Source organism: Cervus canadensis, chromosome 4 (assembly GCF_019320065.1).
Source record: "Cervus canadensis isolate Bull #8, Minnesota chromosome 4, ASM1932006v1, whole genome shotgun sequence".
In the NCBI taxonomy this organism is placed as follows: domain Eukaryota; kingdom Metazoa; phylum Chordata; class Mammalia; order Artiodactyla; family Cervidae; genus Cervus; species Cervus canadensis.
Window position 1 is genome coordinate 43,341,618 of NC_057389.1, and position 13,140 is coordinate 43,354,757.

Consider the following 13,140-nt stretch of genomic DNA (forward strand, 5'->3'; position numbering starts at 1 on the left):
CTGGTATTTTTACTATTCTGTTCTCTCTCTCTCTTTTTTTTTTTTTTTCAAATTTCTGATAGCAATCCATTAAGACATTTTCCCAGCCCATGAAACAGACTTTGAAAAAACTGATCCATGAAGCTCTGACCCCATTTCTGACAAGGTCGTTATCAGTCCACACAAACACAAATGGATTCTATTTTTTTTCCAAATGGATTCTATATTTACTATCTTCAGTTACTGGGCTTCCCAAACTCGGAATGCCAACAATTCCCAAACAATCCCTTGGAATGTTTTTAAAAATGCAGATTCTGATTCAGTAGATCTGAAGCAAAGCTGAGACTTTGCATTTCTGACTACCCCCCAGGTGATTCCTATGCTCAGACACAGATACCTCAGACATTCATTTCATTGGTCCAAGTATTCTTACCAAAGGGACAACTCCTCCTCCCACCCCGGTATCTTTTCTTCCTCTCTCCCTCCCTCTTTTTTCCATCCTTTCAAAAATGTGTTTGGAGAATTGACAGGTTCAAAAAATCACAACTCTGCCTCTTACCAGCTGGAGAACCTTGGGCAAGTTACTTAAATTCTCTGTGCCTCAGTTTATCTGCAAAATGTGAATACAAACTGCACTTTTTTAATAAAGTACTTTGAGATAATTGAGATAACCTATGTAAAGTACTTAATTCATTGCCTACCACATTATGAATGCCAAGTAAATGTTATTGTTGTTATTATTTTTGTTGCCAAAGTTGAATTGGAACTTTTTCTTATTGACTATCTCCTGTCATAGAAGTTATATTTTAAGTCCTATATTTAGTTTGGAATATGAATTATTTTTTAATTATAAAATACAATAAACAATACATTTGGGAAATTGAGGAAAAGCAAAGATATCATCCATAATTCCCAATGATTCTACCAACAACAATAATTTTAGGATGTCTTCTTTCATGCGCTTATTTTATGGTTCTGATATTTAGTTGACACCTGAGTTCATCTTTCTCTTTTATAAACCCCAGTGAAATCACTTACTTTCATTTAGATATCAGTTCATGTTATTCATTTCGTCTTTAAAATAAAGCCTTTCTTATTTTGAAAAAAATCCTAGTATGTTTAATCTTTAAATTTATTTTATTTTTTATTATTTTTTGGCCATGCTGTGTGGCATGTGGGATCTCAGTTCCCCAACCAGGGACTGAACCTGAGCCTCCAGTAGTGGAAGTGCAGAGTCTTAACCCCTGGACCACCAGGGAAGTCCCCCTGTATGTTTAATTTTATATTCTCCTTTTTACTCACCTTTAGACCATATCCACCTTTTCCCTAAAAATGCATTCTAAAAGTATAAATGGGAGTAGGTACAAAGTATGACTTTTGGAACCAAGGGTTGGATGCAAACCTCAAATCACTCCAAGGAACTTGGCTGAAGTCTGACTGTGCAATGCTAGACCTGATGATGGACACACAACTTAGGACCGTGCAAACACTCAGACCTTCAGGCCTGGATGATCCTTGGGGGCGATCTAGGGCCTGGGATCACAGAATGAGGGTCACAGAGCTGAGATCAGAAAACGTGGCATTCCTTATGAAGGAGGCAGCAAGGGACTTAACTAAGATGGAGAATCTATTTTAGTTCCATTTTACTAACTTGGGTGAGACTTTCTTTTAGTAATTCCATGTGCGAGATCTCTTCCTACAAGATTATTCCTTCAACCACATCTTCCTAAGCACCTCCCATGTGATGGGGCTGTATTGTAAGATTAACTGCTGGGTAATCATATAGGTAGAGACATCTCCTCAGAATTGTCTGTATCAAGTAAGTTACCATTCATTCATCCAACAAATATTTCCTGAGTAAATTCTATGTGTAGGTACTGTACCAAGTACTGGGGATACAGTGCTGAGTGGAACAGATTTGGCACCTTTCCTCACAGATGATAACCTCATTATGATGAATCATCTCTTTAGATGCAATCTGTGGCCCACCTGATGCTACCATTAAAACTGATGAACATGGACTCTGTAGCAGGAAGGTTTCTTAGTATATAGTGTTTGGGGGTGAGAGAGTGACAGAGTTGCATTGTTTGGGTGGCAGGTTATATTCTTTTTTTCATGAGAGTACATTATTGTTAAGATATTGTTGGAGAACATTTTTCCAAACAGGAAATGCAGGTGACCAACAGGCATATGAAAAGATGCTCAAAATCACTAATCAGGAAAGTGAAAATCAAACCACAATGAGCTATCAGCTCACACCAGTCAGAATGCCTCTTATCAAAAAGAGGCATCTTTTTGATATCAAATAACAAATGTTGCAGAGGATGTGAAGAAAAGGGAACGCTTGTACACTGTTGGTGGGAATATAAATTGGTGCAGTCACTGTTGAAAACATGGCAGAGCTTTCTCAACAAACTAAAAAGAGAGCCACTATATGACCCAACAATGCTACTCCTGGGTATACATAAAGAAAACCAAAAACACTAATTCAAAAAGATACATGCACCCCAACGTTCACATCAGCACTAAATAGCATTGTCAAGATACAGAAGCAACCTAAGTGTCCACCAGATGAATAGATAAAGAAGATGTGGTTATATCTATTCAACCATAAAAATGAATGAATTGTTGCCATTTACAGCAACATGGATGGACTTGGAGGGCATTACACTAAGTGAAGTAAGTCAAACAGAAAAGATAGATACTGGGGGTAGGGGCATGAGAGAGGTTCAAGAGACAGGAGACGTATGTATAAATATGGCTGATTCATGTTGTTGTATGGCAGAAACCAACACAACATTATAAAGCAATTATCCTCCGATTAATAAATGTTTTAAAAAGATAAAGTGTATGATATCATTTATACGTGGAATCTAAAAAATACAACAAAGTAGTGAATACAACAAAAAAAAGAAGCAGACTCAGATATATAGAGAAAAAACTAGTGGTTATGGAGGGGATGGGTAGTCTAAGGGGTGGGGGGATAGGAAGTACAAATTATTGGGTTTACAATGGCCTTAAGGATAGACTGTACCACATGGAGAATATAGCCAATATTTTGTAATAACTATCAGTGGAAAGTAACTTTTCAAAATTATATAAATTTTTTTTAAGTTTAAAATACTGTTGGAGAAATAAAAGTATTTTTAGCATTTTAACTATACCCTTGTGTGTGTGTGCTAAGTCACTTCAGTCATGTCCAATTCTTTGCCACCCTATGGACTGTAGCCTGCCAGGCTCCTCTGGCCATGGGGATTCTCCAGGCAAGGATATTGGAGTGGGTTGCCATGCCCTCCTCTTCCTGACTCAGGGATCGAACCTGTATCTCTTGTGGCTCCTGCATTGCAAGCAGATTCTCTACTGCTGAGCCACCGGGGAAGTTCCCAACTGTACTCATACCCTTACTTACCCCCTAACACACACATCATTATAATGGTTAAAAGCAAGAACTCTGGAGTCAAGGAGACCTGGGTTTTAATTCTACTTCTCCAGTGTCCTAGCTGAGTGGCCTTGGGCATTAACTCCACATCTATAGTTAAGAGTGTTGCTCAGAGGATTCAATGAGAGTCTGTGTAGAGGGCATGGCCCTCTACAAAAGGTTAATGCCGTTGCCATTGCCATTAGTACAGCCAGACAGAAGGAGAGGGGCCTGGCTCATGGTTTCAGGAAAGAATTGCTTTGGCCACGTTGTGCTGCACACGAGATCTTAGTTCTCCAATCAGGGATTGAGCCCATACCCCCTGCACTGGAGGCCCAGAGTCTTAACCACTCTGGACTGCCAGGTAAGTCCCCAAAATTCACATTTGTGAACAGCAGACACCCCACTATCTTCTTTCTTAGGCTGTGCCATTTTGCTGGAGTCTTCAAAAATCTACTCTGACTGTTCTGTCTGGTACAAGGTGGGGACCGCCCGGCTCAGTTCCAGTCCGCGGCGATAGCTGGGCTGCCTCGGGCAAGGACAACCCTAAACTAACATCAGATAGAGCAGCAGAAAGCTGTCAGATCAAGTGACAAGACATGGAGAAGAAAAACACACCTGTTTAAATGTCAAGAGTCCCGGTGACAAATATATCTGAGTTTATGCAATTACATTTTTTCCCTAGAGCAGAGGATGAAAAATAGAATGTCAGGGTTGGAAGTACTTTTAGAGATCATCAAATCCTACAGTTTTGTTTAACCAATTATTTCTTTTGGTGAATAATTTTTGGAGGTCCTACTGTCTGCCAGGTGTGTGCTGGGTGCTAAGGGTTAGAACAGGTGAACACAAGAGCCTTGTCTCCTTTGGGGATCTATAGGATTCTGTGGAGAAAGCTTACAGCCCAGGGAGCTTAAATAATCTGTTAGGATCAAGGAAGTTTTTATTTTTCTTCCTATATTTTTCTTTCCTATCTTCTAAATTTTCCACAAGAGACACTGTCATATTTAACTGTGTATGTATATTAACTTTGTTAATCACAGTTACCAAGACAAATAATTGTTGTCATTAAATAGGTTATTCCTGAGTCTCTACCTGAGGGATGTAAGTCTAACATATCCCTGGCTCCTGAATCAGAATTTACTAAAGGACTTTCTTGAAATGCAGATCCCATCCCATGTCCACTCCTCCTCTTCCCTGTGTTAGAAACCTGCTCAACAAGGGGACTGTGATACCTACTAAACTTCGAGAATGAACGCATGAGTTTCAAGAAGAAAACAGCAATGATTTTTCAAAAAAAAAAAAAAAAAAAAGCTGGCTCCAGAAGTTGAAATTAATGAACTAAGTTCATGAAAACAGACACATTTATCTTTTATTGGAATAAAGTCAACTCTTCCTGTTAAGTTTTTCCTCTAGTGCCACAGCTAATTGCATCCATTATGTGTTCCTAACAGGTGCTATAAATCAGTGTGCCCCTGAGAGAGGGGAGTGCGACGTGGGGAGGGTACGAGGGAGGGGGCAGTCTCCATCTCACAAAACGGAACACAAAACAAGCGGCATGCTTCCTCGGAGCAAGCAGCCCATAGTTCTCCTTTCTGTGTGTTTCTCCCCTCTGGCACGCTATTCCCCTCTCCCGGCTGCCCTGCTTGCCCTGAGCGGCCTGACAAGTTTTTGGGGTCCTACAAATCACAGCTCTGTCCCAGCTCTCGAGCAGGCGTCCTTTACACTGCCCAGCCTTACAGTCCTCAGCATTTACAACCTCTCTCTTTTCCAGGTTATCATCATCTGTCAGATCTGAACTTAAACAACAAGAAACATGTCAGGTGAGTGCCTGGGAGAGACACTCGGCTGTTTACAAGAAATATTCCATTACAATCTGATGCAAAATGTTAGGATGCCTCTGCGCCCAGGTTCCCCTTCTCTGAGGGCAAACTGATTAGCATGTGGTTCCAACTGATGTTTATCCTCTCTGGCTCCATGGAGAATGCCATTGGAAAATCCCGGCTCAGTTAATGCCTGGTTGCCTGGTACATTCACATTCATCCAATTAGGATACCCAGTTTAAGACATAATGGGTTTCGGCAAGCTCCATAGACTGATCGGGTTTTACACACATGCACAGAAAGATTTGATTTCCTCTGCGGAATTTATGGCAGGGGAAAAGAGGTAATTGAATTAATTTCTGCTCTGGTTTCTAGGCTTTCCTCTCTGTTCTCTCTTTCTCCTGTCACCTTTGTCGTTGTTTTAAAAAATAGACTTTGGCAGGGTTGGGGGCTTGCTTACATAGATGAAAATGAATTTAAAAACCGGCAGCAGTTGGTTTGAGTTTGGGAGCTGGGTTTCACTGTGACTTTTTTGTTATTCTTTGCTCCATGCTCTGGATGGTTTGGGTAAGCTGATGAGGACAATCTTGTGTCCTGTGGTGTGGGTGGGTGGGTGGATGGGGGGGGGGCGTAGTTGTGTGTGTGTGAGGGGACAGGAATGTCTCTGTGGCTAAAGAGAGATGTTTATACCAAGAAAAGGCAGCCAAACTCAGACTTTCTAGAAGGAAACCTGCCTGATATTTGATAATGAGATAAAACCAAAGCATCCTCCCCCTTTCGCCAGTCACCACACATGCCTCTTGCCTTTCTTTTCTGATTTCTGTTTTTTTCTATCATTCGCTTATCTCTCATCTCCCTGCTCCACACCAAGGCTCTGCTGCAGCAAGGGGGAACACTAGGGCAGAAAGAGGCTGAAACTGAGGACCAGGCTGGTAAGAAGATTGACAGTGACAGTGAAAATGATCAAGACTCTGTCTGCCAAGTTTGCAGGTTCCTATTCCACTCTCTCCTGATTTCCAAGGCAAGGCCCTCTGATTCGTCCCTGACTTTTAAAGGAAGGACTTCTCTCGATAAACTAAAGGGACAAAGAAAGACCCCTGAGACTCACTCAATGGGGGAAAAAAAAACTACTAAGCACTTAAATTCTCTCCCAAAGGACTGGAGAGCCTGCCAATTCCCCAGCAACGCCAGTGCTAAGCATTTTCCCAGCATCAGCATTAAATCCCTTGTTTTGTTTTTCTCTTGTAAAGTGTGTTTACAGTTGACCATTATGGGAAAGATGACAGATGTAGTCTGGCCGGGTTTAAAATAATAAGATTAATAATGATACCGTTTATTGCCCACAGGCTCGGTTTCTGAGTGCCTATACGCAGAAAGAAGAGTTGAGGAGCCCGGAATGTTCACCAGTAAGTGTAGCCAGCCGCTGATCTCTTCCTCCCAACCCAGTGCGGAAAGGCTTAGCATAGATTTTTCCAAGATTAATACCTCGGACTCTAAGCAGCTCTGAAAGTTCATCTCTGGCTCTAGTGCTGTCCGGGGCGGAGGAGAATGTGCAGATCCCAACACCCGTTAGAGCAAGGCCGTTTTAGATTGGAAAGAAGCAGGCCTGAGGAAGAAGGGCTGTCCTCCCTGTCCCACCCGAGCCCCCCGCGTTAAGGGAACCTGGCGGAAGAGGAGCGCTCTGTCCCCTCACCACTGCGGACCCACGCTACCTCACACCAGTTCTTGATCTCCCTGGACGGACTAGGTTAATCTAACTGGGTTTTCTCTGCCTAATAAAGGTATTGTATTTCTGCCAACTAACGTTACTGCGTATACATCAGTGGCTTGCGAGGCAGGTGGCCGCCGCAGAACCGGTTGGGATGAGTTACCGCACCACCTCGGATTCTGGGATTCCCGCACTACTTTGCGGCTCTTCCTGCGCTTAACTGGGTCGCTCCAGAGCGCTCCTTTGCCTACTCTGAAGAAACGAGCGCAGAAGGCAGAAGTTTTGAGTAGCTAAACGCCTCTCCCCGAGACAGCAGTGCTTAGACAGACAAACTGGGAGCGGAGACCTTGCCTTACTCCCCGTGGGTGCGCTGCCAAAGTGCCGCTTGATCGTTAGTGAAGGGAAAAAAAAAAAAGACGGAGCAATATGGCTCAGCCTGGGTTTGCAGAAGGAAGCAGACGATTGCTGGTGAAGGCCCCACGCGTCCAGCTCCGCCTGGACTACGCGGCTCCCCACCTCCGGCGGCCGCGGCGCCTGTTCCCCAGCACGTGCTCGCAGGTCCAGCCTCTAATCCTAGTCCTCAGCCGGCGCAGGCTGGCTGAAGGATAGCGCAACTAGGCGGAGTGTGTTGACTCCATCCTCCAGGGGAATTCAGATTGGACTGAAAGGAAAAAATTTCCCTGACCTGGGCAGCAGGAGTCGTCGGTGAAACTGACCTTCATGACACTGACCAGAGGTAAACCTCTTGGCATGAGACACAGCCTGGCACCCCACGGATCATTCGGCTAGGGAGTAGGGACAAGCAGCCCGCCACCACGAAACTTACCAGCATGGACTTAAAGAGAAAACCCGAGATGCCTACAACAGACCGGTGCACAACAGAACACTGTTCACTGTGAACCGACCACCTGAAACAGGTCGCGGTGAGGCTACCCTGAAATTAACCCGACTGGGTGAAAGGAACCAGAATGAAATCCACCTGCCTGCTAACACAGCCACTTAGCCACAGCAAGAGACTGGAGCAGAGGCTGCAGACTGCGGCGGGGTGGAGCGGGGAGGGGGCTAGTCCCTGGGTGCTCCTGAGAACCTGACTGGTGCCGCTGCGGGGATTGGGGGAGGGGGGTGTCCAGTGCTTTTTAATTTACGACCGCCGCGCCCCAAGCCATCCCATAAATTTGGGGGCCGTTTTCACCAAAGCTGTGAGTTACGATTTTTCAAATAAATACATTTTCCAATCAGACGGGGTTCTGTTTAGGTTGAACGCGTCCTGAAGCAGACATCTCTCTGCGCGGAAAATACACAGAGGAGGAAGCGGAGCCGGGACGAAGCTCAGACGACATAAAAACTTGTGTAAACACGTTGTCATTTACGGACTTCGGAAGAGAAAGGGAATGGGAGAGGAAAATGTTTAATTCTCCCTTGAATCCTGGGGTTCCAGACCCGAGGGAAAACGTGGAAAATTTAATATTCTTTTTCCATAAGCTTGATTTGTGTTAGGCATTGGGCAATGGGCAGCATCAGGTTTACCTTAAATAGATTCCGTAATTTTGAGGCTGTTACAAACCTAAGAATGGACAGGGTTTCATCCCCCCCTCCCCATGCACACAAACACCGCACAATCTTAGTTTTTCTTTAGGAAAGAGTGTGGGGGAGATAAACCAGAAGGGATTATTTTAGCAGCAAGGTCTCCGATTTCTAGCTGTGCCTCCCCATCCTCTAGGTCTGTTTTGCCACCTGTAAAACAAGGGGGAGGGGACTAGGAATTAGAGCTCCCCCCAACCCCGCCACAGAATAGCATTCGCACATAATTTTGTGCACAGTTGCGGGAAGCTCGGGGTTCTCCAAGCTAAACGATAGACAGTGGAATGTCAGCAGGTGGCTTGGACCCTCTCTGGCCAGTCCACACCTCATCCCGGGAAAGGGGGACATAAGAGGAGACAGAGGCTGCTGTGGAATCCAGGTCTCCCTTAGGTGACTAGGCTTCAGCTGCAAGTTTCTGCCACCCTTCGGCTGTGTGTCCTTAGGGAAGACCCTTCCCTTCTCTTGACAGGTTTCTCAGCAGGTTTTATCGCGAAATCTCAGTAGTCTTGCTACGCTCACACTCTGGTGAAGGCAAGAAGCTCACCCCAGGATCATCTCGGGGATATAGACCCACCTTTCTGTCTCTTCACTGCCCCGATTGTTCCCCCAACCCCCCACACCCACCCCACCCCAGGGTTAGCCCTGGGGAGCAGGTTGGGCCAGAGTGGAAAGTCCTAGACTTTCTAGATGCGGCAGAGAAATGTTTAAGGGATTTGCGCACTCAAGCTGCGGGGTAAATGGCCCGCGGGCTGATTTATGGCGCGTTACTGCGCGACGCGATTCCTCAAGACAGCAAGAATATTTTACACCGCGCTAATATAAACAGGCGGCCGGCCGGGTCCTTTTTATGGAGTTCCTGTAATTACCCGGGCCCTGACAGGTCCTTGATTTACGGCCCTATTTAGATAAGGGGTCCGGTGCGGGGATTGCTGGTGGCGTCAAGGTCACGGAACGCAGCGGGAGACGGTTTTGCGGTAGGCGCCGCGGCTCGGGCTCTTCCAGGCCTGCCAGTCCCAGGGGCGGGAGTAAGGGGAAGAGTAGGGCGGGCCGGAGAAGGACACCCAGGCGTCAGAGGCTGAATACAGCCGGTTCACTGCACGGATGAGGGAACTGAGACCTGAAGGAGGCGGGAACTGCACCGCCAAACACTTCAGCAAATGAAATGCGGGTGCGTGAGATCCAGAACTGGAATTCAGGACTCTGGCAACATTGTCCCCCACATGTCGGTGTTCGGTATCCCCCATCTCCAGCCTCCTTCCTGACAGTGGAGTTCTGGAGGGTCGGTGGGGAAAGACGGGGGCTCGATGCGGTCAGAAACAGGAGCCGTCAGCTCAGAACAGAGCCCTGCGAGGGGATGGTGGATGCCCTCCCTCACCCGGGCTATATAGTGACGCGGTAACTTACTTTTCCTGTGGAATTAATATTGTACTCCGAAAAACAGAGCCACCATTTATCCAGGTTTACTATCAGGTGCTAGGAGCTTCACCTATATAATTTCGCTTAATCTTAACACCAGCCCTCTGCGGCGGGTATAACCGCACCCCAGTTTACAGAGGATGCGAAGTTTCACACCGGGACGGGATGAATGCCCACGCGGAGTTTCAGTCCGGGTGGGCGGGCGCGATTCTCCAGCGAGACTGACTAGCTTAAACGCTCCTTTAATACACATTTTTAACCTCTTTGTGCTTAAGATCCCCTAAAATGGAATGAGGGCTCTCGCACGACCTCACTAGCCTAATTGGAGAAAGAAGAGAGCGTTTAAAAATGCTGGGAGTGCCAGACCTCCTGAAGACGCTATCGGAGCGGGCACCGCGGGATGCGGAAGGGAGGTGAGGTGGGGGGAATATAAGGCTGGCGGATAGGACGGCCCACCCCACTCCCGAGTCCCTGACTCCCGCTCCTTTGGTCTGTGGTTGTGGGGGGTGGGATAGAGTCCTTTTGTTAGCGAAGCCCAAAAGCCAAGAGCTAGGTCCGAGAGCCCCCAGAGAGGAATTAGAGTCGGGGTCTGGGAAATAGCCCAGAGCTGGGAATTTCCCGTTTCCAGACTATCAGTCCCATCCCCCTTTTCTGAAAATGAGGAAACAGGCTCAGAGAGGGAAAGGAACACAGTGAGGTGCTAGGTAAAACCAGAACTCCAGGCTCATCTCTCGGCTCTCAGTTTAGAAAAATGTCATCTAAACTCCTGGGTCCCAGACCTCGAGTACCATAGAGCCTGGGAAGGGGAGACAGAATACCTTTACCTGGTCCCCACTGTTGATCCACACGCATCTAAGCCAGGTTGGACTTCAAAGCCCATTGGGGTCTCCCAGAAGGTGGGTCTGAAGCCTAGGCGCCTTGTGTTCTACACAGGCCATCTCCCTGACATCCATTCCCTTGGGGGCTGCCCAGTCTGAGCCCCAGTGGTCCCCGAGGGCTGTGGTCCCAGATTTCAGAGCCACTCTACTAGGAGAACTACTTCGACCTCTTGACTCTGGGTGGAGAGCAGTGCTTTCTAGGGCCCAGGTGGCTACACATACCCTGCTCTTTAACAACCCAGAAGGGACTGCCAGGAGATCTGGGGACCCTTCAAGACATCTCATGAGACTGGGATTCATCATTCAGTACTGATAATGCATTCCCTACCACACTAACCAGGCTGGGTATTTGGAGAGTATTCAAATCACCCTGAGTGACCTATGTAACCTTGGAAAATGCTTGGGACACATGAGGGTGGGTGCTGGAGCTGGGAGTGTGTGGGTAACTGTGTGTACCTACCTACCTATCAAGGGGGGTGGGGACGGGGGAGCTGTGATAATGTGCATACTGTTGTTCAACTTCACTCCCAGGGCTTGTGACTGTGACTATATTGGTATGACAGAATGGATGTCAGTCTGTCTCAGTGTTTGGAATTTGTGTGCCTGTGTGTAATGGACGAACATGTGAAAACTTCTTTTTCTGAGCACGTGTGCATATATAGTAGTAATTGTGACTGTGTACTTATGTGTGTTTGTGAGAATTGAGAATGCATGAAATGTGGAATGGGGTTTTCAGAAATTTGTGTTATAAATACTGTATACAGTAAGAAATACAGGAAGAAACAGATACAAACTGGTTGGGCCTGTGCACAAGTGTGACAGTAAGAATATATGTCAAGCCCTTCAGCGGTGCTATTTGTGTGGAGCTGATGTGTCTCTGCGGTAATGGTGTCTGTAAGTGTGCCTGCATAGAGGGTTGGGAGTGGCCCAGAGCTGTCACACATCTGAAGCTAGATGCACGCTCCGTGGGTGACGAAGAGATAACGTGTAAAATCCTAGGAATGCATGAAAATTGAAATGCTGTTGTATGTCGCAGGGGTGTAAATAGGTTACCGAGATAATATGCATATTTTGTGGCGTCTGCATGAATGCCTAGACTTTGGTGTATGCTGGTGATTTTTTTGTGAGGCTGCGTGCGTCTATATGTGCATGTGTAACGGTGGTCCTGAGAGATCGTGCCGGACTAGGACCACGGCTGGGTGTGTGTCGACTGAGGTCCGTCACAGAGTCATTACTGTCTCTACCCGCACACCAGCAATTCCGAGCGCCTTCAGGCCAGGGAGGCGCGGGACTCCGCGGAGCCGCGGCTCAACTGGGCGCGGGGGTGCTCCCTCCCTACGAGCCTCCGGCTCCGCGCTCGGCCCAACCCCAGCGCTGCTGGCGCCAGGCGCCCCGGAGAGCGGCGGGTTTCCAGCCGCCTCAGGCAGGAAAAAGGACCTCCCTCCCCCACGCACCTCCAGGGCCCACAGCCCTGCCGAGCTCCCACAAGTGGAACCGGCTCTGGACTAAGTGTTTGTCCGTTTTTCCCCCTGCACTGTCCCCATTCCGTCTGTACAGAAGAAGAATACTGTGTATCCACTGGCTACCCGAGCCCAAGGAAAATCGTTCATCTCCGGGCCTCACTTTTCCCATCTGTGAAATGAGCTAGTTGACCTTTCTCCCTCTACCTTTGGGTTGCTAAGTGTGCAATGCACATAGCAGGGGTCAATACAAATATTTACTGTACACGCAAATACTTGTTGAAAAAATGGGTGAAGAAGTAAATTTGACGTCTAAAAAGAACAGACACGTATTTCTCTTCTCCTTTCGCCCTCCCCTCCACATTGTTTTTGAGAGAAGGGTACACTCCCCCTACCCCACCTAGGGAAGGGGCTTGGCTGGGAAAGGCGGGTGAGGCTGGAGGCGCCCAGGTATGAGGCCATCAGCTGGGAAGCTCCCCATCAGGGAGGTAAGACAGAGAACTTCAGCCGCAAGCGCGGCCACCCTGAAATTCCCAAGTCCCAGTGGCAGTCCAAAGAAAGGCCCTTGGGGACAGAATCCGACGAGCGGAAGAGCCCTATCGGGAGGTAAAATCGCGAAGGTCTGCGCGGCCAGGACGGTGTCTCTACGCCAGTGGATACTAAGTTTCTCCCACCGCGTGAGCCCCGCAGAGAGTGTGGAGGTGGTGGTCTCCTCGGTGTACGTTCACCGCCAAACGCTGATTTCTCGCAGTGTGAGCTTTGGCGCCGAGAATCGAATGCCAAAGCTGCGGTGGCCTGCATGCAGCGGCCCAACGTAGCTAAGCTCTGGGCCCTCCGTTCGAGTTCGGCGGAGAGGAGGCTTCCCCTTCGTCAGCCGGCC

At 47.4% G+C, this 13,140-nt stretch overlaps 1 long non-coding RNA gene across 1 annotated transcript in view; it reads right to left on the bottom strand.

Moving 5' to 3' along the window:
• The window catches only part of LOC122439189, an 87,388-nt gene that overhangs the window by 64,100 nt on the left and 10,148 nt on the right, over positions 1-13,140 (bottom strand). The window lies entirely within an intron of this gene.